Below are 25,579 nucleotides of genomic sequence, written 5' to 3'. Positions count from 1 at the left end.
CTGCTGTATACGTGAAATTGAGGAGCTCGTGTATTAAATGTGTGTTATTTTTTCCAGTGCTCACACTGTATATTATAGAATTCTCTTGGGTTTTCTGTGTCCTATAAATATGAGTACTGCATTATGTACTATATATTATTCCTAAATTATAGCCTTAAACAACAGATAGTATCTGCATCTATTTTCATGGTGCCTTGGCATATAGCATAATCAAAGAACGTTCACTGCAGCCTCCATTCCATTAAAGCTGTCATACATATTTTAATCTGATTTTTCTTCCCTTGCTGCAGTCCAATGTGGGAGAAAAACAAAGTCATAGACTGCATTCAAACTGAGATCCAAACTTTTCAAAGAAGTGGCATCTGTTTAGTATTTTTAATTACAGTCAGACGTTTTCTTAATACTGAAATAGAGAAATAGAGGTGTGTGTGTATACTCTGCAAGAAATAAGCATTGTGTTGTGAATAAAACCTATGTTGGAAAAAATTACACATTAATTCAATAACAAGCTTGATTCTAGCAAGAGGTCATTGCTCTTTTAATCCAAGTCTCAACAGTAATGGTGTGCAGATAACTTTCTGGAATGTTACTAAACGTACTCTGTCCTAATATTGAGGTACTGAGTGGCGTGTTTTGCCTTATTATTATTAGAAGCATACTGAGTCCCAGAGGCTGACAGACAATGTTGACAAGAGAGCCATTTCTGCCTCCTCGGACTGCTACACTAAAAACAATTGATCAACCTGAGGGGTCCAAAGATGAACATGCAATAGAGGAAACTAGGAGAACATAATATTGCTTCCTAACATATCAAAGTATACATTTACCATAGCTGTAATTCATCATTTGTTTTGGACACTTACACCAGTGTCCAAACTTCCAGCAACTGCTACCAAGAGATTTGACTGCCCTTTTTATTTTTTTCCCTCTTTCTTTCATAATGCTGAAATGACGATGTTAGGATCAATATGAAAAATGTGTGGCCAGAAAACTAGCCAGGGTGACCTTCGCTCTGTAAATAATCATCAGTGCAAATCTGGAGGAAAAAAAAGATCTTGACTGTATAATCTCAATCTTCATCTCAAGATTTAATTGCTAAGGGACTGGCAGTGTTCCAAGGAATTGATAATGAGATTTAGAGTCTCCAACTGCCAGTCATTAGTCTGGACAGAGACTGCTGGGACACAGCTCTGCCCTGAGTTTAGCAGAGTTCCTGAGATTTACCCAATTTAACAGCAACTGGAAATGGGCTCTGTGCTGGTAGTGACAAGAAGTTATTGCCACAGGGAGCTGTTATGGAGGTAATAACCTTCTAGTACCCAAGTGGACAAGTTTCTATATCTCTCTCTTTCACACATACATACCATGAAAGTTGGCACAAATTTATTACCTTCCTACACTCTCTGCAGAAAGAGGAAGACTAGCACAGGACCAGCATAAGAAATGTCCCCCCTCCTAGTTACCTCAGGCCAAGATTAAAGAAAACTAGTAGGCAGAGTGGTGCCTGGTCCTGCTGCTGCGTCTGCTGTTGTTCTGCAGGTAGAGAGTATTTCAGTGGCATCTTTTATGAAGACTAAAATCATCTTTAAAAGTGGATTTAAACCCCTTTTATTATTCGGTTGTTTTTCCAAAGTATTACACAAACCCTCCAGCAGACTATACTGTCTACCCTCGTAAAAGTAGCTCTGACATTAGCCTGAGAATGTTTGCTAACTAAAACTGGCCCTTCTAAAGAAAATCAGCCTTCCCTCTCTCCTTTTTTTTTAATAAAGCAAAACCTCTTTCCCCCACCGTTACTTTTACTCTACCTCAGCAGCCCCTTTTCTCCCGGCACCGCGCCGCGCCTATGCGGTGCCCCTTCACGCCCCCCCCCGAGACCCCAAAGCCGCGGTGGCCAGGCGGCACCGGGCTGCCCTGCGCGGCCGGAGGCAGCCCGCGGGCCGCGCTGCCTGCCCGCGGGGGGGCAGCGCGCAGCTCCCGCGCAGCAAGACGCGCAGCGCCGCGGCACCAATCGCCGGGCTCAGTTTGCTCGGGCAGCATTAGCCCCTCTCAATATTCATGAGCAGCGGAGCGGCTAGCGGCAGCGGCGGCGGCGGCGGCGGGCAGCACCCACTTCCAGCAGGGCAGCTGCAGGCAGCGGGGCGCTGCGGGGCTCGCTCCGCCGCCCCCAGCGCAGCGCAGCGGGGCCGGGGGCGCCGCCAGCAGTGCGCCCAGCCCGCCGCGGGGCCCCCCGCAGCCCCGCGCGGCGCCGCCGCCGCCCCCGGCAGCCAGACCCGGCAGCGAGCCGCGGCGCGGCGCGGCCGCCCGGCTCAGCCCGGCGCGGCTCAGCCCGGCGCGGCTCGGCCTGGCTCGGCTCGGCTCGGTTCGACCCGACCCAACCCGGCACCGCCGGCGCGGAGGGAAGTACCGGCGCGGAGAGGCAGTCCGGGAGCTCCTGCCACAGAGCAAGGTAACCCCTCCTAACCTGCGCGACTTCTTCTTTTTCCTTGTTGTTTTTTTTCTTTTCTCTTTTCTTTCGCCTTTTTCTTTCTTTCTTTTTTCTCTCTTCGTTCGATTCTTTTTCTCTCTCTCTCTTTTTACTTTTTCTTTTTTCCCGGCTTCCTCGCTTCCCGGCTGCGATGAGTGAGCGAGGTGGGGGCCCGACGGACCAACCCCGCACGGGGCTGCTCCGGAGTTTGCCCGGGACAGCTCGCCCCGCTCCAGGTGCAGTGCGGCGGGCCGGGCCGGGCCGGGCGGGGGGCTGCCGCCGCGGCGGTGCGGCTAGCCGTCGGGGCCCGGGAGCGGCCGCGGGAGAAGGAGCCCCCCGGGGCACGGAGCGGCTCCCTCCAACTTCCCGGGGCAGGGACGGCGGGGAGCGACGGGGGACGGAAGGGGTCTGCGGCGCGGAGAAAGGGGGGCGCAAGGCCCGGGGCGAGCCGCCGGAGGTGGTGGGGAGTGGTGGGGGTCCTGCAGAAAAGGGGCAACCCGCTAGAAACAGGTGCGTGTGTTTGGGCTGCAGCGCAGCAGGAGGCTGCAAACTGCCGCCTGGTTCCGCGCCCTCTCCTCTCGCCCCGTCGGGGCCCCCCCGGTGGCGGCCTGCCCCGGGACGCTGCCCGAGGGCGGGCAGGCGGCCGTCGGCGGGCTCCGGGGCTCGGCGGGCGCTGCGGGGGTGCGGGAGGGGGGTGCGGGGGACGCGAATGGTAAAAGATACGGAAGGAAGAGACCCAGTGGCTGGGACATAAATCAGGCAGAATATATGGGGAGTTGATGAGAATAGGTCTTTTCACCCTTTTTAAAAAAAATAGCCACTTTGGAAGAGAAAAAGGAGGCTGATTATTGGCATCCAGCTCTGAAACCAAGGCAGCTGATGCTGAGGGGAGCCAAAGGGAGCAGTTCTTCTTGGTTTAAAAACAGCAAGACAGTCTCTGCCAAAGATTGCTGTAAACACTGAATAAAGATTTCATTGTGGCTTGGTGTGACTGGAATAATTAGGCAGTTAATTGTTCATTCTGATCTTAAAGTGCAGTAATCAGTAGTGCACAGTAGGAAAAATACAAGGGAAAGGGACGAAAAATAGCTATAGGAAAATGTGTCACTTTTTCCTCTTCTGCTTTTTTTTTTTTTGCCTGGGAGCATGTGGGTCCCAGTCTATTTAGATAGAGAAGACCTTTGTAAAACCGGGATGTAATTGTGCTTTTGCTGCCACTGTGTCAACATCATTTCGGGCTGGACAAAATCAAGTTATGAGACTTAAAGAAATCCCATTTTATGGAAATGAAATCTGAAGATGCCTGGAGAATGAACATCTTAACTAGCTTGACTAATACCAATTAATGAATTTTACTTATGTGTACACTTTATTGCCAACTCAGCAGGGATGAAAGCTAATGGTGCCAGCTTTTGTGCTGCTCTAAGACATTTTTCAAGCAGGCACACAAGGTTTTAATGGTAGACTGTTTTAAGTTTTTAATACTGTAATTGTGTCCCAGTTCAAATCAAGTTCCTTGTGGTAACTCTTTCATGGAAGTCTAATGAAATGATCTCTTGTTACACTGTGTTAGCTATTCCCTGTAATGCAGCAGGAAAATACAACCTGTGTGTATTTGTATTGGAGGTGGTTATAAGTTGTCAAGCAAGATGTGCTTACAGGCAATAGAACATGACTTACTGATATTAACTGAAGATGACACCATGGGCAAAAAATGTTATTTTTCTTTCATAGATGGCAGGCTTTTCCATACAAATATAGATAAAGAAGTATAAAAGTGGTATAAATGATCAGAAAGAATGGAAAAATGTTGTGCTTAAAACAAAGAAAACTTTCAAAGTAGTCCATAGTCATTTGAGGAAAGTAAAAGGATGGTTTGAAGTCTAATTGTAAAGGAATCACATTCATCCTTCATGTAACTTCCTTGACTTCAAAGAAGTTATATGAAAGATTCATTTGGCTCAGAGACATCTGTATAGCATGCCCGTCCATCATAAATAAATAAATAAAAGTTCTGGTATTGGGCAAGGTTTAAAAAGAAATTAAGTGCGTACGATCTTCTGTCACTGCACATGCAGAAATCAAGGAGCTGCCCATTACAGAAAAAATGGAACAGGAGCTTTCTTTCAACTCTGAAAAGTACAATGGTTTGTTATATTGTCTGAGTTTATTGAAGATTTTGAGCTGCACTTTATGAGATTTTTGTGGGAAGGAAGGTGGAGAAAACGGGAGGCACACTGTTGAGGTAGCACTATAAAACTAACAGAAGACACTGCCGTCTTCGCTGAAGAAGACTTTCCCACTGCAGGAACAGAATGGTGACTCCAGAGCTTGGTCCAAAGTGATGGTAAAAGAACCCCAAACATATGAAATGGATATGAAAGGGCCAAAGCTAAAATCCACTGTACAAGCATTTTTATTAAGCTGTTAGATGGGCTTTGTCCTGCCACAGTGATACCCAGTACTCTGTATATGAAGAGACTATTCCTAATTTAATTGCGAGCTGTGTTGAAAGTCTTCAAGGCGTTTTGCTTACTAGTGCAGTCTAGAGGGGGATGTTCCCAACTTTAATTGAGTGTGTCCTGTCTGAGACACCTAAGAATGTTCTGTTCATCTCTTTTAGAAATTCAAAAAGTGTAGTGAACACCTAAGAGGCACTCCTACTTCAACTTTCTACTTGTTATGTTCATACAGGGAACGTTTCTAAAAATCTGCATAGTGTCTCTCTTACATAAATACTGTGTTAAATTCCAGAATAGTTTGAAGACCAGTAATAAGATTTGGGGAGAAGTCCAAAGTATTTTTCTTGCATTTCCAAATACAAAATTTACCAAATGGCTCATTTCTATAATAAAAGGCATTGAAAACATGTCTCAGGCATCACAGTAAGTTTGGGAAGAGGTCTTTCTTGCTTTGTTAGAGTATGTTTAGCAAAATACACGGAGGATTACACACTTCTATTTAGGGAAAACATTTGCCATTGAGTTGTAGCTAAATGCTGAATACTATCTTATACATAAAAGTTGTTTGAAATGCATAGTACATCTTCATAATAAAATCACATTGTCACAGACATAATTGTTATTCATAACAAGTAGTCCCACAAACATATTCCATCCCTGTAAGTATTGAGTCTTAGTCAGGCCAATTATGACTAAATTACTGCATGTTCTCTGCTGTATCAACTAATTAAAGGGTAATTAATAAAATGATAATTTCATTCCATGGCAATGTCTACATCTGTTTGTCATAGCAGAGTTTGTTTGACATATGGGTAAATGGTCAGATACCACATTGTATGAATGCAGCATTTGCACAGAACACCTGGCAAGCCAGCAGAATTTTAACCCTTAAGATATTAATTTCAAGAATCTGTGTCAATGTGCTGTTAGATTTGTTCATTCTCTTCACCTAGTCATCTTGCACCTTAAAGAAAATTTAGTTCTCAAAGTTAAATTAAATGAGTTCATCTCTTGGTGTAGGGGAAGAGGACTTGGGATATTAGGTTGGAAAAGAAAGATAAAATACTACTGACTTCTTCTCATTATGGGAAATGAAATGGGTGGTCTTAGTTCATTTCCTGGAGGAGACTCTGCATTGGTTCTCTTCACTAGCAATACTGGGAGCTTCTCCTTTAAAAAAAAAAAAACAGGCTGGAATTAGCATGGAGACAAAATTATCCCCCCCCCCCCCCATACAATTGTATGCCAGGATTAAGGCTGAGGTTGTGGTCACAACAGCATGCAAAAAATCTGCATTGCAGCCTTCCCACACTGTACCTGTTATCTGTAGACAAAACAAAACTTAGCTCCCAAAGGACAGTAACCATAAAATTCATGCATGCTAAAGAAATGAAACAATCTTTTATCAAGTTAACAGATGATACAAATAAACAATTCTGTTGTGGGTACCTGATGTACAAGATAATGTATGCATATACTCTGAAACATCAGTGGTTGAAATTTTCAAGGCGATCTATGGATTTTATAGATAGCTTTTTCAGTTTTCTCTGATTTTAATGGAATATAGTATCTAAATCCCCAATGTTGCCTTGAAAAATTTCAACCACTGATGTTTCATAGTATGCAAAAGAGTGTGTATTTCTGTCCTTTAGAAGCATAAACCATAACTAGCGGTACCTTGATACTGGATAAATTACAGGTTCTGATCTCTGCTGGGTTAAGCTGTATCTCTCATAAAACTAGGAAGAACCAGAAGTGAAGTAAGAGACATAATGTTTGCCTTCTCTTAAGAAAAACAAAAAAAAGGAGAAAAAAATGGAGCACTTTTTCACAAATAAAGCAAAGCAAAAAGGATGCAGTAAACTGCAGGAAGACATGAATGTCTGTCTTTTCCCATGCAAACCTTCCTGAATGAACAGTTCCTTCAGTGAATAGTCAGGGTTGCTCATCACCTCGTGCGGTCAGGTGCAGAGTTTGGCCAGTGATGCATATATAAAGCACTGTTTGTGTGTCTCTCTGAGAGTCTGAGTTCTGTTTCTTGAGAATTTCCAAGTGCACAGACCTATCTCATTTCCATTCTACTCATGTAACTCATTAACACCTGGAAAATCTTTTATAGCATTTAACTGCATCAGATGCATGGTCTGGCACATGTTTTCTTAATAGGGCTTTCACTGTGGTATTGTCAAAGAACCCTTATGTCACAGCTGGGAACATGAATCTGTCATGTCAGTACTGTACCTTGTTTTAGACAGTAATAGTGTACGAGTGTGTTTTACGGAGGAGCTGAACATGCCCATATACTGCATGAGAAGGAAAGAATGTGAAGCTTGTTCTCCTAAATAAAGATTCAGGCTGGTGGTAGTAGAGTACTTTGTACCATTTAAACACTGCTGCCTCTAAGGCATTGTACTTAAGGAAAGGGAAGTTTGAGGCACACAAGACACGTCTCAGTGTTTTAGTGGTGTAATGCTTCTAGTTAACAATATGTCATCATTTACATTTCATTGGGAAAAAATTGCCAGAAGTTTCTAATTCAGCAGTAACAACTTGTCTGAAACTGAAAGTTGATATGAAAGTCCTTAGTTAGCCTGGGAATATTTGTTTTTGAAACAAGTTTCATTTAAATGTATTTGGCAATATAAGAAGAGGAAGGAAAGTAAATGTTTTCTATTCCATATGCTTTTTTTGCCCATTAAATCACTGTAAAATCCAGCTTTAAATAGACTACTTTTTAGCTCTGTAATCAGAAGGCCTTGGATAATTAAAAAAGGTATAGGACTATAAAAAATGGCTGTAATGCATGTAGAAGACCTACATTTTCATATACATGCATTTCATCTGAAAATTAAACATTTAAAATTCGCCGTCTCTGACTCTGACTACCAGGTGTGTCAGGATGGTGTTCCACAGGTGGAGTCCACCTTTGAAAAGTATAGAAAGAAGAAGCCATGTAAGAAACTGTAACTGTTGTGAAGGAATTAATTTGGGTCCTCATTTAAAGAATGTATGGATGAAAGCAGCATTTCATACACCGACAGGAGGATCTATTTTTTAAACTACTGTTGTTTTATTTTAAAAAGCATAAATATAGCTCGTATGCTAAGAAATATGTTAAAGAGATTTCAGATATTCAGGATTAAGGTACAATGTCAAATGCATTTTGTATGCTTAAAATGGTTCTTTCTGTTGTTTTTACAATAGCTCTTCAGAAGTCTGAGTATGCAGGGTCTGATACCGAGCCCATAATCAGTCCAGACTTAGACTGGCATCAGTAAAACACCTTAGTCTTCGGGTTACAAGACTACCTTCTGAATTTCTCTCTTGATTTTCTCCTTTTACCATTTGGATTGGGGACTACTGACTTTTCTCATGGTGACAGCACTGAGGTGCTCCTGGTTGGGCTTATGTCGTTAGTTCATGTCCCTGTCCTCACCAAAGAGGGAAGCAATAGGGCTGGTTAGGACTGCTCTGTGGCCTCTAGTGAGCACATGTGGATTTGTTTCTGAGCAAATTATTTTGCTTTTTTTCCAGAAGGGCTGAGGGCCTTATGGTTTATTTCAAGGGCCTTATCCATACTTCTGAAGCTTCTGTGCAGATGGACTAAACCCAGTAGGCATTCATCAAACTATGTAGGCTTTGCCCAGCTGAACCATAAGACACCCAATAATGCAGCCCAAGAGGGTCTAACAGTTTTCAAGTTGACAGCACACTGGGGCTGAATTATTCTATGTGATTCCTTTAAGACTACTACAGAAACAATTCAAAGGTAAAAAATGAGTCTCTATAATTACCTTTCTACGTGCGGAGGTATTGTGACACATAGTTAAGAACCCTTGCAATATGTAACTTAGTTACAGCAGAGCAAGTTAAGGATTGAGTGAAAAGCTTAACTATAAATTTCCTTGCTTGTATGGGTTTAATTTAGAATTGCAATCATGATGTGTAACATAAATTAAAATAGTGGTAGTAGATCACTACTTGGCAAATCTCTTAAGACAGACAAGAAGAGTATAGGTACCTCACTAGGTTATTATATATTGAGTGCCTTCTGTGTGCTTAGCCCTCTGCTGAAATTAGTCTATTTTTTAATTTTAAGATCCTTTTGGAAAGAGAGGTGTTTTAACAGCATAAGCTCCACTGACTCTCAGTGAGAATTAGGAGCCTAACCTGCTAAATGAAGATTCCTAAATGGTTTAGAACTATTTCTCTGCAGAAAATTTGAAATTTTGCCCCAAAAGTCCTCCAATCCAAATGTAATCTGGAGGACATTCATCCTTCAGATGCGTATTACACAGAGCTTGACTTACAGGTATATTTTAAGGCTTCTCAGCAAAAGTGTGTTTGTGGGGAACAAAGTGAAGAAATCCGTATGCCTCATGAAGGACCCTTGAGGCCACGTATGGCATGTAGCCCCCACCGGAAAGGGAAGTTTGGGAAGAGTGTGGAACAGTGATGCATGTCTTTTTAGATGGCCTCTCAGTTTCTTGCGGTTTCAGAGGAGGACTGCATGCATCAACCACTTCCCTATCTCTTGAGGGAGCCCACTCCTCTTGCCTGTTGGGTCAGTGCTTCCCATATGGATTTGCTGTACTCTTGGGTCTCCTTCAGAAAGATAGTGAAATGGAGATGTGCAGCTACTGTGCAAGCAATTAGGGCTGCCTGATCCTCATGAACATCTTTCTCTCCAAGGCAAGAGGCAGTGAGCACAAGCCAGTAAAATTGTTCTAGTGGAAAGCTTGCTCCCAAGCACCATCTTTTCTGGGTGTCCCGTGGCACCTGGGGAGATCCTGTCAAGTGACTAGTGCACATCCTTGATATGACAAGGGGAAGAGCTACCAGGCCTGTTGGAAAGGCGGCAGTGAACTGCTGACACTATCAGACTAATTCCTGTGGCCCGCAGCCCTGCGCCTTACATCTTCCCGACCCTCCTCGGCAGGAAGGGCCACGAGGAGCAGGAGAATTGCCCTGGCAGGACATGAGCTGAGCCAGCGTCATAGTGCAGCACTTGCAGCACAGGAGGCGCTTAGGCAAGCTGCTCAGAGAAGAGCTGAAATCAGCCTTCGAGCAGCTGACAAGCGAGAATCTGTCAAACCAGCCTTCGAGAGGACAGAGATTTGAGAGAAAACAATACTAGTAGTGACAAAACCTTGCAAAGACCGAACAGAGGAAGAAGCTACAGGAAAGCAAGAAAACAGAGTGTTTGAACAGTGAAACAGAGAGACAGAAATGACAAATGTCATAATAAAAGAACAGGGACAAAAAAGGACAGATTGGGTCAGTGGCAGGTACAGAATTTGGCTGCAGCTTGGGTAGGGACTAATACAGAAGGAAGACAAATAGCAGGCTTGTGTATGAGCATGGCAGAAAGCAGATAGTTTATGGTTACAGATAAAGGCTGGAATAACAACATCTAGATCCCATAGGAATTCTCTGGGGTGAGTACAGGATATTGGAGGCAGTTTATAAGAAAATCAGGTTCCTAATTTTGTTTGTGGAGTTTCAGGTAACAGCTCATCAAGAAGTCAAGAGAAAGGCATCTGTCAGCAACATGTTGTAGATATTGGGGTTATATAAATTAGAGCTGGAACCATTACATAGAAATTCTGGATTGAATCATGATGAAACCTTTTCTGGCCCTCAGAAAAGTTAATCCTCATTAGGGTGAGTTCAGGGACATTATTAGGAGCATAATGGAACTGTGCTGTATTAAATACGCTGTGGTAGAGGATCCACTAGTTTTAGGTGGACTAGTTATGCTGTTTCATGCACATGATACATCTCAACGTTAAGTCCAGGAGTGAGGAACAAGATGTTAGATTCAAATGTATAGAAGAAATAATGGCAACAACAACAACAAAAAAGAAATGAGCAGCAGTACACTAATGAGTTGTCAGCCTTTGCCTAACTGTTTTCCTTGCTTGTTTGCCCCATATTGCTCCTCAAGTGCCTTCTTGCTTCCCCTCATGCTGCTCTGAGGGACTGGGAGGAGCTCCTGTGAAGGCTCATTTGTGTTGTAATGACTGCTAAATACTTGACTGTTAGACCACTAAGGTTAGTGATAGTGATACCAGTATAACTATTAACTATTCTCTGTCTCCATCCCATTTGTTTTATTTCTCACTCCCGGGAGAAGGAGCTCTGCTATATTGCCTGTCTAATCCCCAGCTCAGTTATATAGGTGTTTATGCAGAATAAGCATATATAATAATGTGTGTCAGGTAGGTGTCTATTTTTTAATGCAAATTCTCAGCCTTGAGAATGCATTTTGATTAAAATCTTTTGCCACTTTTATTCCTTTGATTATGCAGTCTTTTTTTGTTGAAACATCAATAACTATAATATCAAAAATAACTTAGATGTTGTTTTATTTATTTTCTTCTTCATGTGTCAATTTAACAAAACTCCAGTAAATTTGTCTTAGATAACCATTTGATATACTTTCTTTATCCACATTGTTCTCTCTTTTTTATATGAGTGCTTCAGTGTTAATATCCTTGCAGTGGGCACTTCTTTTTAGCTAATGTGACTGCCCCAGGAGTGCATGGCTAAGATTTTCAAATCTACCTATGGGATCTGCACATTAAGTTCCCACTATTTTTAAATGACACCAGGTATTCAAATTCCCAATGTAGCTATAGTTACTTACCAAATTGTCCTCAAAGAGTTGGTGGACCAAAACTGTTTGTTCTGAGAAAAATTATGTTCTTCCTTTCTCCACAAACTTATCAAGCTATTTATTGAAAAAGCAATTATCAAAAGTTATAGCTTATTTGACTTCTATAGCAGTAGTTATCCAATCTATCAGCCATTATGTGCATTGAAACTTTTTTTTTTTTTAAGTCCATTGGTCTGTCTTTAGCATCTTTAGGAACTATCAAGAGGGGATTGAACCTCCTAACTTCTGATTTAAAGCATCATCCCATGCATCTTTCTGCAGGATAATTGTTTTATCAAAAGACCCCCTGCACTGCAGGGCTCCAGGAGACTTAGAAGAAATTTTGTTTTCTCATATGTCAGTGATTGGTGTCATCTCTGGCTAAAGAGATAGCTTGGGTTCTGTGTGTGCACAGACTATTCAGACACATGTCTGAAATCATGGCTTTGATGAACTCCTTTCTACGATAATTTACTCATCAGGGTACCATTTCACAATGTCAAACTGTTACTTGAAGAACATTTACATGATGTAGTGAAGTAGAATACAAATTAGAGTGATTTTTTAATCAGAGATTTTTCTTTTCTGTTTTGCTTTACTGCATAGGCAGAGACCACTTGAAAAGCTTCTACCTGCTGCATAACCCCATTGCCGATATTAACTTTAGTAATAATAATACGGTTCTCCTTTAATGAAGATGCTAACAATCTCTGTTAGATAAGAAACACAGGGTAATGTAATGCTGCTCGGCCTGAATGATCATCATTGGAAAAATCTCTCATCAGTGAAGAAAAAGTTGAATCTGTTTTTCTTGAAGGCTTAATGCCACATGAAAGTATTTAGGACAAAGATAATATCAATAAACTGTAAAGCAGAATACATTTGAAAGTTCTAGCCATATTGACCAATAAACAATTTATGGAGATTTATGCAGTGTTTTCAGAAATATTAGGTCAGTTCCTGTTCAAAAGTTGAGTGTCTGTACTACTTAGTGGCAATAAAACTAATTCTTCTGGGCTTGGGAAAAAAGAAGTACTTTGATTTTTTACCAGTTAATGTACTGTCGAGTCTCACTTCAAATAACATTTTTAAGTTTTAAGACATTCTACAGAGCAAGGGGTATCATTTCAAAGATGAAGGTTCTAGTATAAAATAATTCCAACAAAATTGATTGTATTATAGGCACTATGTTTATATGACTTTTCTAAAATTTTGCTTTTTTAATGCTAATATTTCAGCAGTAGAAAAGAAATATTGCAGCTGAATTCTCTTCTGGACACATACATAAAACTACCGTTTACACCAGTACAGCAATGAAAACAATATGATTTAAATGGGGACAGATTTAGCCCCATAGGCCATATTCCAGTTTAATTACACCCTATTTATCTTATAGATTCAGGATTTACTATCTCAGAATAGGCTAATGGTGTAATAGGTCCGATGTCTTGTCTGGGAAAATAACCTGTATTGGGTATTTCTGAGGATGATATAAAAAATCTCTACAGCATGGCATGTGCCTATGTTATTCTGCTCTTTAATATACCAACACAAGCTCACTGGTTTCCATGGAATTATGCTGATGAAATGAGAATAAAGTTTGACTCAAAGAAAGTATGATTTTAGTTCATAATAAGCAACTGACTTTTGCTTCATTGATGATCTGTGATTTTTTTTTTAATTAATATACTCTTATCATTGTATTACACTGACCCCAGTTGGCCTGGGATTTTCGTCTGTCATAGTAGACCTTGCATAGATACCTGATGAAATCTCTACATTACTGAGAGTTTTGCAGGAAAAATATTTCTTTCTGCTATGTTTCTTTTTCCCAGGGGTAAAATAATTTTTAAAATCAACATTGTCCTGAAAAGAATGACATAAAGAGTTGCTTATAAACAGTACTTTTTAAACTTGCTGTTGTGAAGGCTAAATCTAAAATGTTTTTCAAAGTCCTTCCTTATCTAGACACCACACTGAGGCACTAGTTTGATACTGGTGATCCTACCTGGTATTCCACCTTGATAGTCCCTCTCAAAGGATTGAAAAGGCAAGCTATCATAAAACAACTAGGTTAGATCCCCAAAGTATCAAACTAAATATTTTCCTGTTGATAAAGAGAGTTCATTGAATTTGAAAATATTCATAGGGAAAATAGGTCTTTCAGCAAAATGCTCCACAGAGCAAAATTTGGCTGAAATATATATTTTGGATTTGAGATGGGGTTTTGCACTCATGTGAAGCATCTTGGCAATTCCAGCACTGTGAGACCATCTTGCCTGGTGGGGAGAAAGATCCATGAGGTAGATACAGGAAAAGGGGCCAAGTATATCACAGCTGTGGCCATTTAGGCAGAATCAAGGAGCAATGCCTCCAGCACCCCCCCAACAGTAAATGTTTAATTTCAGAAACTTGAAAATATTTCATTTCTTAACATAGAAGCTAACCTTTTCAGATTTCTAAACTAAATTTTAAAATGTTTATAGGGAGAAGTTGCTTTATTTTGACTTTTTAGCCTGATTTGGGGGGAAGTGTCAAATATTATAACTTCTTGCAAGATGAAAATTTTGTTTTCCACCTGATATAAAAAGTGCATGCTCATAATAGATAACTTTTCTCAAATCTCTTGTGAAAATAAAAGTAATAGATACTGTTGCATTTCTCTTCAAATGATCCTGAATTAATTAGTCTAGACTTCATAGTCTGAGTGAGTTTGCAGCTATCACTGTGTATGTGTGAGCCTGAGGAGATCCTGGTCATCTGACACTGTTTCCAAGTTTCCTTAGGGTGCAGAGTAATGTCTTCAGTATTAAATCTCTGCCATATTAGCTTCCTATAAAAGCGGATTCTGGGAAATGTGTCAATCAATAATAAGATAGAAGAGAGAGTGAGTAACCCTCAGATGACTCTCTTCATGAATGCACAAAGTTTTAAAAGCTTGGGAACCAGCCCTTCCCAAAGAGATTTGCCCATCCGGTGAGGTGAGGATCAGGAAATTCCCAAACTCCTTAGCCTATAGAAAAGTGAAAGTGACAGTCCCTGCATGTAGGATGACAGGTCCTGCCCTGTCTGTCTTGTCCACTGAAAGCTCTTCTGACTTACATTAGCGCTATTCTTTCTGCTGATGAAATAAATTAGGTCCTTACGCTGCAAGTCTGCCATATAGCCATCTCCTTTTCATAGCCTCCTGTCCTCTGTGATATAAGTAACTGTTTCCCTGTGTTACTTGATAAAGAACCTAATGGGCTTGTTGTTACATGTGTTTTTAGCCTGAGCTCGTCCATAATATTAAACTGTGGAAGTACTATTTTGTGCAATCTGTAGGAAGACGAGGACTCAAGGATAGTAAAGTGGCATTGGATCGGCCTTCCTTTTTGTGCTTTATTTCCTGATCTATACTGAAGGCACGCAATGTGCTTTAAATGCTTCCTGAAGGTCTTTGCACCTCTAACAGCACATTTGCCCACTTACATGGTTCAAAACTTAAATTGATAACCTTTTTTCAGTGCTTCTCTAGTGTCTGTTTGGAGATGACCTCTAGATGACATGACATTTCTCAAGAAAAAGAATAATGTGAGTGATCACTAGAATAGGCTTTACTATATATTGTCCCAGCATGCAGCATAACAAAACAACAGGCTCTTTTGAAATGTTGTAGTAGGTAGACGCATGATCAAAGCTGGGCTTGAATCACTGTTATACATGAAAGAGATGTGATTCCAGTGCCATTACCTACTCCAGTTCCATGTTACAGCTGCAGAGTTTGCGCCTTTATAGCAGCCAGCATAGAGCTGTACCTGTTGAAGGCCAAGCTGAGACCCTGGCACCAACTCCCTCAGAAATTAGTGACCGTCACAAACCCAATCACTTTCTCCTTCATGAGTAAGGTGCATTTTTCCCCCCTAACATATGGCAGCATGTAGTTTTAAAACAACAAAAACAAAGCCCTGCCAAAACAAAACACTACACTGCATACCCTGTTCTCCCTTGGAAAGTGGATGAGAGGGAGAGTGAACTGCACGTGACAGATGCTGGTTGTTTAATGCTCTACAAGAAGGCGTTCAGATGCTATGGCGATGAGGGCAACATACAGACCTGTGGGAAAGGCAGTAAAATAACTTTCGTGCCCCTCTTCTCACCAGCGTGAGAAATGGGGCTGATCTACTGGTGGAAGCAACCTGTATAAAAAGACCACCAGGAGTGAGTGCCTCCCGTAGGAAAGAGCCTTGGTGTTTCCACAGTGCTTATATGACCCTATCCTCCCCATTACATAGGGCACTGGGTAAAATCCTTGCTTTGGAGGATTTAAATGAGATACAGCCCTGCGCTAGTTTTCTTCTTGGGCATGAATTCCACTCCATGTGTATGCACACGCGCGAGTGAGTGAACAGCACCCTGTCTAATCCAGACAAACCACAAAAGTTCAAAGCTCTTGGGTTCCTTTTCATTGCTTTTTCATTGCTCTCTGATCCTTGCTTTTCATCCCTGTATTTGTTTTGAACACTTTCTCCCCTGTTTCTTCATGAGGCAGGTTGCAAGCAGATTCATTTTTCTGGTATGCAGTGACCATTGCTTTGTACATACTTTACATTGTCACAGGCCATAATGAAACGGAGACTTGAAGGAATAACAGGATGAGCAGGCCTTTCTTTCCAGCTGTCATGCCTAGTTGTGGCAGCAAACTGGTGTTTCATTGTAAAAGATGTTAATTTCAATTGGAGCTGTGGTGGTGTTGAGAGAAGCATAAAAGGAATTCTTGATTATCTATATCAGTACCGTTGTCCCTGGGGACAGGCTCTGAATCTTCAGATCACATATGGCAAGAGTGCTGTGATAAAATATGCATCAATAAAACTTTGCAATTTATGATAATAAAGGAGCGGAAAGTTTTATACACTGTGATAATTATTCCTGACTGATATTTTTGCCTTCCTTTCGTTCTTCTGTACTCCTTCATTTTTAAGCTATTTCTGTGTGTTGTGCTAATGATTACATCATTGAGACTGCGGGTGCACAAACTAGGGAGCTCACCTTGTTTCTAGATCCTCAGATTTTCTGCAGGTGTCAGTCTGCTTTCTGAAGCAGTGGGAATTTGCCCTCTTCAGGAAGGCTCTTCAGTAATATTCCTCACTCTTTCGTGCGTGCACAAACACTATATCCAGCAAGTATTTCAGAGGATCAGATTATTTTCCTCTGACCTCTCTTTGCATATCTCATTACTACAATCAGTGAGAGATGCGTACATTTGCACAAAGGTAGAATTTATCTCATACTGCATATCACCTGCATTGTTTCATTTATTTCATTTATTTCATTCAGATGTTTTTATTCTTCTGAAGTAGGAAAAATAATGATATGTTTACAGTCCCAGGAAGTAAACAGTGATCCATTAAATATAGCCAGTATATTATCTGCAACCCCATTTTTTCTTTCCCAGCTGTTTATATCTTCAGTGGCCGTAATATGAAAGACCTTGTCTTGTGCTTCAGCATGCTTGATAGCAAATAATGATATAGCTTAAATTTTATGGCCTAATCATACAAACTGTTTGCATGTTTGGATTCTGAGTGACTTCAAAGGGATTTCCACATGTCACGTTTACTGTCAGTGCTCCTTTACAGAACAGGCTTGCTGACATGTTTGCACAGCATCTGGCCTTACTGGGACATCTAAGCCCTACTGTAACACAGCCCTGTACTGTAAGTCATTAGTACTATCTGTCCTGTGTTTTGCCTTTTTTTCTTTCCTTTTCTTTTTCTCAGTATTTTTCTTCAGCTGGCCTAACGGAAATAAAACAGTCACCCTTATCCTTTTTCAGGCTTATTTCTCCACCATTAAGGGGGAGGTGGGAAACTATTTACGGGAAACAATTTAGCCATCAAGTTAGCTCAAGAATGTTTCCTTTACTCGTGCTCACTTGACTAAATTGTGTGCTCCTGTGCAATGGTAACAAAGTACTTATCTTGAAGCATGTGCTTATTTCCTATTGACTTTAATGGCACTTAAGCATCTGCTTGAGGCTCAGCACGTGCTGAAGAGCTTTGTAGATTTGGGGTGCAAGGCCCCCTTTTGGAAACATATACCTACTCAATCCAGTACATTCAGCTTTTGTCCAAGTTTTTTGCAGTGCTTGAATTTCATCAAAGACAATGGGATTTAGATCATTCGTGGAAGTGCTTAAGTGGACTTAGACATCTTTAAAAGTTCTGCTGAATCTGGGCCTACCTGATTAAAAAGGGCCCAAATATTTAGCAAAGAGAACAGATGCTTATAGTAGGAAGGCTATTTGCAGGTGCTTTTCTTTTTTACACAGCTCCAGTTGAAAAGACAAAAATTAGTACTATTAGGTCCACTTTAAGGAGTGATGAGAGATTTAGGTTACAAAAATAATTATTTCTAATTATACAGCTGTAAGGAGGAGTGGAGGATAAGGCCAGCAGTGAAAAAAAAGGATTTAGGTTGTTTTTCTACCTCTGCATTTGTGTGAATTAATAGGAAATTACAGACCATTAGAAAGTTGATTGAATTTTGTTTCTTAACTTTGCTGTTTTTCATTAGGGTGATCCTAAAAGCAGGTGGCTTTCAATTAGTTTTGTTGACAGTGCTGACTAATGTTGTAATGATCCTTGGGAGCAGGAAAGAAAAGAAATTTATTGCAGTAGGGATAAGCTAGGCCAGGCAAAGAGACAGAGTACATAATCACTAATTAACTCATGTAGTCATTAAAAAAAAAGATGAAGAAGAAGAAGAGGAAGGAAAAAAACAACATGCAACGTGAAAGAGGATTGTAAAGCATTTCTGCACTGCAGATCAGACCCTTGAGCTTTCGTTACAATGTGCATATCATATTAGATGGTATATATGAGCCAATTGCATATAAATCACATTCTCCCACTCTTGCAAGTCCTTGTCACAGAGCATATTTAATTTAACATTGTAATATTTATTTTCTAAAGTTGTAAGTAGGCCAAAACATATTCAGTAAAATGAGCATTCTGCCACAGCACAGTGCCTGACCTACACTCAAGTAGAAAATTAACCCTAATTCATCTTTATAGTGACCCGATGCCAAATAACTGTGTTTCAGATCCTCCGTTCCTGTCCTTCCCTGACTTTGTAAAGTGAAGCTGTAGCAATTTTGCCCAAATTGGTTTGGATTTTTAATTACATCCATTCTATTCATTGTTTCCACTTAAAACCATCATGTTGTGCTTGGGTGACTTGTAAGCAAGCTGTGCTTGGTCTTTGTGTCCTTTAGGGACAGGCTAAAGCCAGAATGTGCGTATGTTTCTTGAAACCATGTCAAGTGGGAGCTGGTATCTCCGAGTCTAACTAGAAAGCTTTGTTTTCTAACACAAAGGGTCAAAGTCTGTCTCATTATTTCCATTTGTCCTGTCCCTCCCCTTCCCTCACTCCCATCAGGATTATTCTAAATTCACATTATGGATGAGCGTTTGTGTGCATATGTGCAATTCACTGGAAAACAGAGGCGCTTTATTGTTCAAAGCTCCTCTTAATATGAATTGTTTCAGGCATCCCTCTCACAACCATTTGCACATTTCTACTGTTGGTAAGGCTTTAGTCACTCTGCTAATAAAGTCTGTTTTCAGACACCATATAGAGAAACCCGTGAAAGTTTAAGCATTTTTATTGTCTGATTATTTTATTCTTGATAAGAATTAATGGGAATTGAATATGATCATGTGTGCTTATTCCTTATTTCACCTATTATTTGAATGATTAATAATATATTTTGCATTACATCACAATCCAGGTGGTTCTTCTGCTTCTCCGAAGATTAATAGATATTCTATCTGGATTCTATAAAATTTTCTACCTATGTAGATCTGGGCATATTTGGACTGCAACAGGGATGCAGAATGAGAAGGCTGCAGAAAGAGCACTGAGATAAGGCAATCTGAGTCTTCTCACTGAACTCCTACCAGGCATAGATGAAAATATTTCGTGACAAATCCTATCAAATTGCATTTATCTTGTCAATGCAAATTATTCCTAAGAAGTTACATTAGGGGAGGAAAAGGTGAAATATATTTAAATTAAGATTATAAAAAAACCCTGAATTTATCAAAGTCAGGTAACTTCTGGTTTTGACATTACAGGCACAAAAGTAAAGCTTAGCTGTCATTTCTTAGCTCAAGTGCAGCTCTGCTTATGAAGAAAAATTGGACCATATGGGAGCATATGGAAAAACCAGAAGGTTAATATTTGAGGAGAAGTACCTCCTACAGGTGGCATTATAATTAACCTTGTGGGTCCTCGGTGCCCACTTCAGTCAAGTGTGCATGCATGTGTGCTACAGGAGCGCAGTTCCTGTCCTGGCATCGCCACGAGCTGTATGACTGCCCTCGGCATCAGCACAGCCCTGTTGATCTCCCACAGCAGGGTGAGGCTGCCCTGTTGCCCCCAGGCTGCCCTTCCCCACTGGTGAGCCACCGGCCGCAGCGCTCCGTCACGTCGGCCCACACACCCAACGCAGCTGGGGGGCCGCGGTCCAGCCCACCGGCTGTGACCACTGCGCGACCCCCCAGCTGCGAGGCTGTGCTTGGCAAATAGTATTCTGCACTCCAACAACCCCATCTTAAATAACCGTTGGGAAGTTGCTTTCTCACACCCAGCAACCTCCCACTTTCCTATCACATGATCCCGCTGCCCCAGGTCTCACAAGTTGGGAGAGGAGAGAGTTGTGTTGAGGTCCTGCTCAGCCTTAATTTCCCATGTGCTTTGAGTTCCCTCCCTTTGCCAAGGTGCCTAAAGGGCTTGTAGGACCAAGTTTATTATGGGGTTTTGCCACTTGCCTAATACTTGCAACAGAAGCTGGGTGTCTCTGAGGGAGGCACAACCCAGGAGCCACGTCTCCTCCAGCCACAGGTTCCCAAGGAAGCCCCATATGCAGCTGAGATTATGCTGGCCATGTTCTGGACACCTTGGGGTAGGGAAGAAAGCATGAAAATAAAAATGAGGAGTATCTGTATGTGCAGAGGGTCATGTATCAGGGACACTGGCATAGCTATTGAGTGAACAACTGGGGCCCATGAACCATGGGCCCATGAGGTGAAGCAGAAAGACAGGGAAAGGCAGGAACAAGCTCTGGCAAACAGCTGGACCCAGGTTTCTCCCTGCACCAAATCCATGCCAAACACATTGTCCTGCTGACAACAAATTTCTGTGGATGGAGAAATGAGACTAAAACCATGGCTAAAAGGATAAACAGATCTTAACCTATATGAACCACCACAACAGAAATGTATCACCTTTGAAAATGCTGGAAACTTTTTCATAGCTTTAACAAATACAATTTGCAGAAGAAATGCATTGTTTTAAAATAAATGATGCTTGCAGAGTCACAAGCTATGATTTATCTTTAAGCATCTTCACACAGCGTGCTTTATTAAATTTCAGCCTGGGCTCTCTACTATTCAGTTAATGTAGATAATTAATTTGGTTATCATTCAGTCAGGCTGTTTTGTGACTCCCTGAAACATCCCGATATTGTTGCTACAAATATTTCAGTTAGCTTGTATGAGGAAATTTTATAATTTCTTATAATTTTTTGCTTGTTTGTTTGTTTAATTTTACTTTTATCTTGGTTATCTTTCTTTCTGCCAGTGAGTTGTTCTAAATTACATAGTGTGGAATTACTAATGGCTGCTCTAATGCTTTAATACTTTTTCTGAGCACACAGTCTGTATTCATTCTTAGCTATGCATGCATCTTCTAGTGACGCTGATATTTTTTCTTTGCTTTTTTCTTAATGCAGAAGAAAAAGGAACAAGGAAACTATGGGAATCCTGTGTATTACATTGCAGTTATTAATGACTATATACGTATTACTTCACTAAAAAAAAAGAAGTAACACTAATTGTAAAAGTCTGTCTGGCTACAGTGTATAGGATGAAAAGTGTTATGCATTAGTATGTTAAATTCTATTACACTTCTTGCTTGCAAAATTATAGAGTGTAAGTACATTAATTTAGAGCTAGATCAGCACGCAAGTACCTAAATACAGTATGAGAAGTTCTGACCCAATTCACATCTTGCATCAGAAGAAGTAGGGTTTGTTTTTACTAGCATCCATAAAATGTACCCTACTATAAAACTTCTGCAGAGTTCTTAAGATAGAGGTAATTCTATGAGGTGTCATAGCATCAAGCATTCAAAGCAATCTGTACACTGGGCATTACAGAGGATAACTAGTCCAGCCTCCGCGTGGAAGATGCTTACTGTATCTCTACTAGGAAAGCAAGGATTGTAAGAAAAGGTAATAACTGTTGTTGGACCAGATGATATAGTGGAGTAAGAGTTTGGACCCATCACTTTCATTCAACTCTATTAGCTGATCTAATAAAGGATATTAATTCCTCTCACAAGACTTGTTGCATGACACCAGTACTACACTCTCTTACTGTACACTGCACTCTTCTGACGAGTTCATGCAATAACACTGAGATCCCTCTGTGGGGAGCCAGTATAGATGTGTCAAGGTTAGGATGGGAAAATAAGGCAGAGCTGCAAAACATAAAAATTAGGAAAACAGAGAAGCTAGGGGTCTTTAAAGTGATGTGGTCCTTTTTCCACTCAAAGACAAGTTGCAGACTTTGAATCTAGAGTGTTCAAAATATACGTTATCCAGGATAGAAGTTCCATCTTGCACTTCTAATAATAGCCTAGCATGGATTGTTGATTTCACTTATGAAAAAAGGTCTCTAAAATTTTATTCAGCATTGCTTCAAGTATTCAGGTATATTTCTTCACGAGTTATGGGAGTCCATCCCACTGGATGCTAGTAAAACCAATTATTTCACAGAAATGATTGGTAGATTGCAAGTAAAAAAAAAAAGACCTTTCTAGACATTTTCTAGTCTGCCTAAATGAGATAGATAGGTAGGCCTTTACTGCTAAGGCCAGCCCTCAGGAATCCTAAATCCTGGAGACAAGAGAGGAAATGTGGAGAAAGGAAGACTTTCCCTTGGTGGAGGAGGATTGGGTGAAGATATCATTTAGGCAAACCTGATATCCACAAGTCCATGGACCCCAATGGGATGCACCCACAAGTGCTGAGGGAGCTGGCGGATGTTATTGCTAGGCCACTCTCCATCATCTTTGAAAGGTCATGGAGAACAGGAGAGGTGTCTAAGGACTGGAAGAAAGCCAGTGTCACCCCAGTCCTCAAAAAGGGCAAGAAGGAGGACCCGGGAAACTACAGGCCAGTCAGCCTCACCTCCATCCCTGGAAAGGTGATGGAACAGCTCATCCTGGAGGCCATCTCCACACATGTGGAAGAAAAGAAGGTGATCAGGAGTAGTCAGCATGGCTTCATCAAGGGGAAATCATGCTTAACCAATCTGATAGCCTTCTCTGATGGAAGGACTGGCTGGGTAGATGAGGGGAGAGCAGTGGATGTTGTCTATCTTGACTTCAGCAAGGCTTTTGACACTGTCTCCCATAACATCCTCATAGACAAGCTCAGGAAGTGTGGGCTGGATGAGTGGACAGGGAAGTGGACTGAGAACTGGCTGAATGGCAGAGCTCAGAGAGTTGTGATCAGCGGTGCAGAGTCTAGTTGGAGGCCTGTAGCTAGCAGTGTTCCCCATGGGTCAGTACAGGGTCCAGTCTTGTTCAACTTCTTCATCAGCGACCTGGGTGAAGGGACAGAGTGCACCCTCAGCAAGTTTGCCGACGATACAAAACTGGGAGGAGCGGTTGCAACACCAGAAGGCTGTGCTGCCATTCAGAGAGACCTGGACAGGCTGGAGAGGTGGGCGGGGAGGAACTTCATGAAGTTCAACAAAGGCAAGTGCAGGGTTCTGCACCTAGAGAAGAACAACCCCATACACCAGTACAGGCTGGGGGTTGACCTGCCAGAAAGCAGCTCTGCTGAGAAGGACCTGGGAGTGCTGGTGGACATCAAGTTAAGCATGAGGCAGCAATGTGCCCTTGTGGCCAAGAAGGCCAATGGTCTCCTGGGGTGCATCAGGAAGAGTGTTGCCAGCAGGTCGAGGGAGGTGATTCTCCCCCTCTACTCAGCCCTGGTGAGACCACATCTGGAGTACTGTGTCCACTTCTGGGCTCCTCAGTACCAGAGGGATGTGGCAGTACTGGAGCAAGTCCAGCGAAGGGCTACAAAGATGGTTAAGGGACTGGAGCATCTCTCTTATGAGGAAAGGCTGAGAGAGCTGGGCCTGTTTAGCCTGGAGAAGAGAAGGCTGAGAGGGGATCTTATCAATGTGTACAAATATCTGAAGGGAGGATGTAAAGAGGATGGAGCCAGACTCTTCTCAGTGGTGCCCAGCAACAGGACATGAGGCATGGGCACAAACTGAAACACAGGAAGCTCCGTCTGAATATGAGGAAAAAGTTCTTTACTGTGCAGGTGACAGAGCACTGGACCAGGTTGCCCAGAGAGGTTGTGGAGTCTCCTTCTCTGGAGATATTCAAAACCCGCCTGGATATGATTCTGTGCAACGTGCTCTAGGTGACCCTGCTTGATCGGGGGTGTTGGGCTAGATAATCTCCAGAGGTCCCTTCCAACCTCAACCATTCTGTGATTCTGTGATTCTGTAGATAGATACCCTATTTTGTACATTTTACCAGCACAGCTAACCTATTGCAATTCAGACCAATGGGCAATATTTTCCTTAAAAGGATAGAAGTGGAAGCCTGTAGCAATCGTGCTTCTCCTTCTCAGTGCCCTTTGCCTCTTCCATGCTCTGGATTCAGAATGTCATGAAAAGGTTATGAGGAAAGGCTGTTACAGAGGAAGTACAGAGAGTTCAGTCACTGTTGCTGCCAGTCCTTGAACATAAAATATTTGCTAATAAAGGTAGGATTGAAAATTATCAAACCCATTTTAAGCATCAGGCCTGAATCTAACTCCATTGAGCTTTATGGGTATTTTAGCACTGAATTCCTTTGAAATATTAGGCCCATCCAATATCTAAAGGAAAGGGTAGACAGTGTCATCAGATCCTGGAGGAAAATGAGCTGCCTTAGATCCTACAATACTATTATTATTTAATATTTGTATTAAGCACTGAATATCCCCCAAAGCATACTGGGCCCTATGATGATAAACTGCAGAAATATGTAGGAAGACCCAGCACCTGTAGTAGAGAGCTGCCAGCTGAAGGTCCTTGTAGACAGCTTGTGCAAAAAATTGTGAGCTTCCTTTTTCTCCTCATATTTGACCTGACCAGCAAAATTTTCAGAGATCCTTTTTTTAGGTTCCATAATGTGTCACTGGAGGAAGGCATGGTACATTCTTTTTTTTTTTCCCCTATTCTCAATATCCCAAGTATAGAGTAGACAGAATGTAGTATGTCTTTTTTCTCCCCAGACTTTTTTTTACATGACTGACATTAAATTTTGTTTAAATTGGCATTACTGTGCATTATATTATTTTGTTTTTAATAAAGACATAGGAAGTGTGTTTAACAAATAGTAGTAGTAGTATTTAAAATAGTATTTAAGTAACACTGCTTTTGAATTTCAGTAGAAGGCACATTCTTATTCGTCTAGCTTCACTTAGTTATTCATTGCAGTGCTGCATTACTGTTATTAAATTCAGCTAGCATTCAGAATGCTGTCGGTGCTGAAGGGACAAACAAAAAAAGCAAGGCTGATATTCTTACAAGCTTAGAGCCTAAGTGGATATTATCTTTGGACAAGGAATATGGGAAACAGAACAGTTAAGGCAGCAATAGGTCATGGTAATGGTATTGTAATATTGGTAATGTACTTCTTGATAACATAATGGGTTTTTCTTGAAGATAGGCAGCTGAGAATAAATAGAATATTCCTACTTGCCCATTAACCTCAGTGTTATTAGATGCCAGTGAACAAAAAGAAGTGAGCCTTCAGGAGTTATTTGACTGTGAACTAGAGGATCGTCTAAAGGAAGGGATTTCATGTGCGGACTGTGGAGACAGCTGAGGGAAAAAGAACACGTGAGGCCCAAGGCTAGCAGGAGAAATA

General features: G+C 41.4%; 1 protein-coding gene across 1 annotated transcript in view; it reads left to right on the top strand.

Moving 5' to 3' along the window:
• Window positions 1-2,381: 2,381 nt before the first annotated feature.
• Window positions 2,382-25,579, top strand: part of CDH20 (cadherin 20) — a 123,799-nt gene continuing 100,601 nt past the window's right edge. The window contains exon 1 of the mRNA XM_067290967.1: window positions 2,382-2,449. The gene's annotated coding sequence lies outside the window, so the exon portion shown is untranslated. The remainder of the gene's footprint in view (window positions 2,450-25,579) is intronic.

The sequence above is a fragment of the Apteryx mantelli genome, chromosome 2 (assembly GCF_036417845.1).
Source record: "Apteryx mantelli isolate bAptMan1 chromosome 2, bAptMan1.hap1, whole genome shotgun sequence".
Classification (NCBI taxonomy): Eukaryota; Metazoa; Chordata; class Aves; order Apterygiformes; family Apterygidae; genus Apteryx; species Apteryx mantelli.
This window is presented reverse-complemented; position numbering and strand designations above follow the sequence as displayed.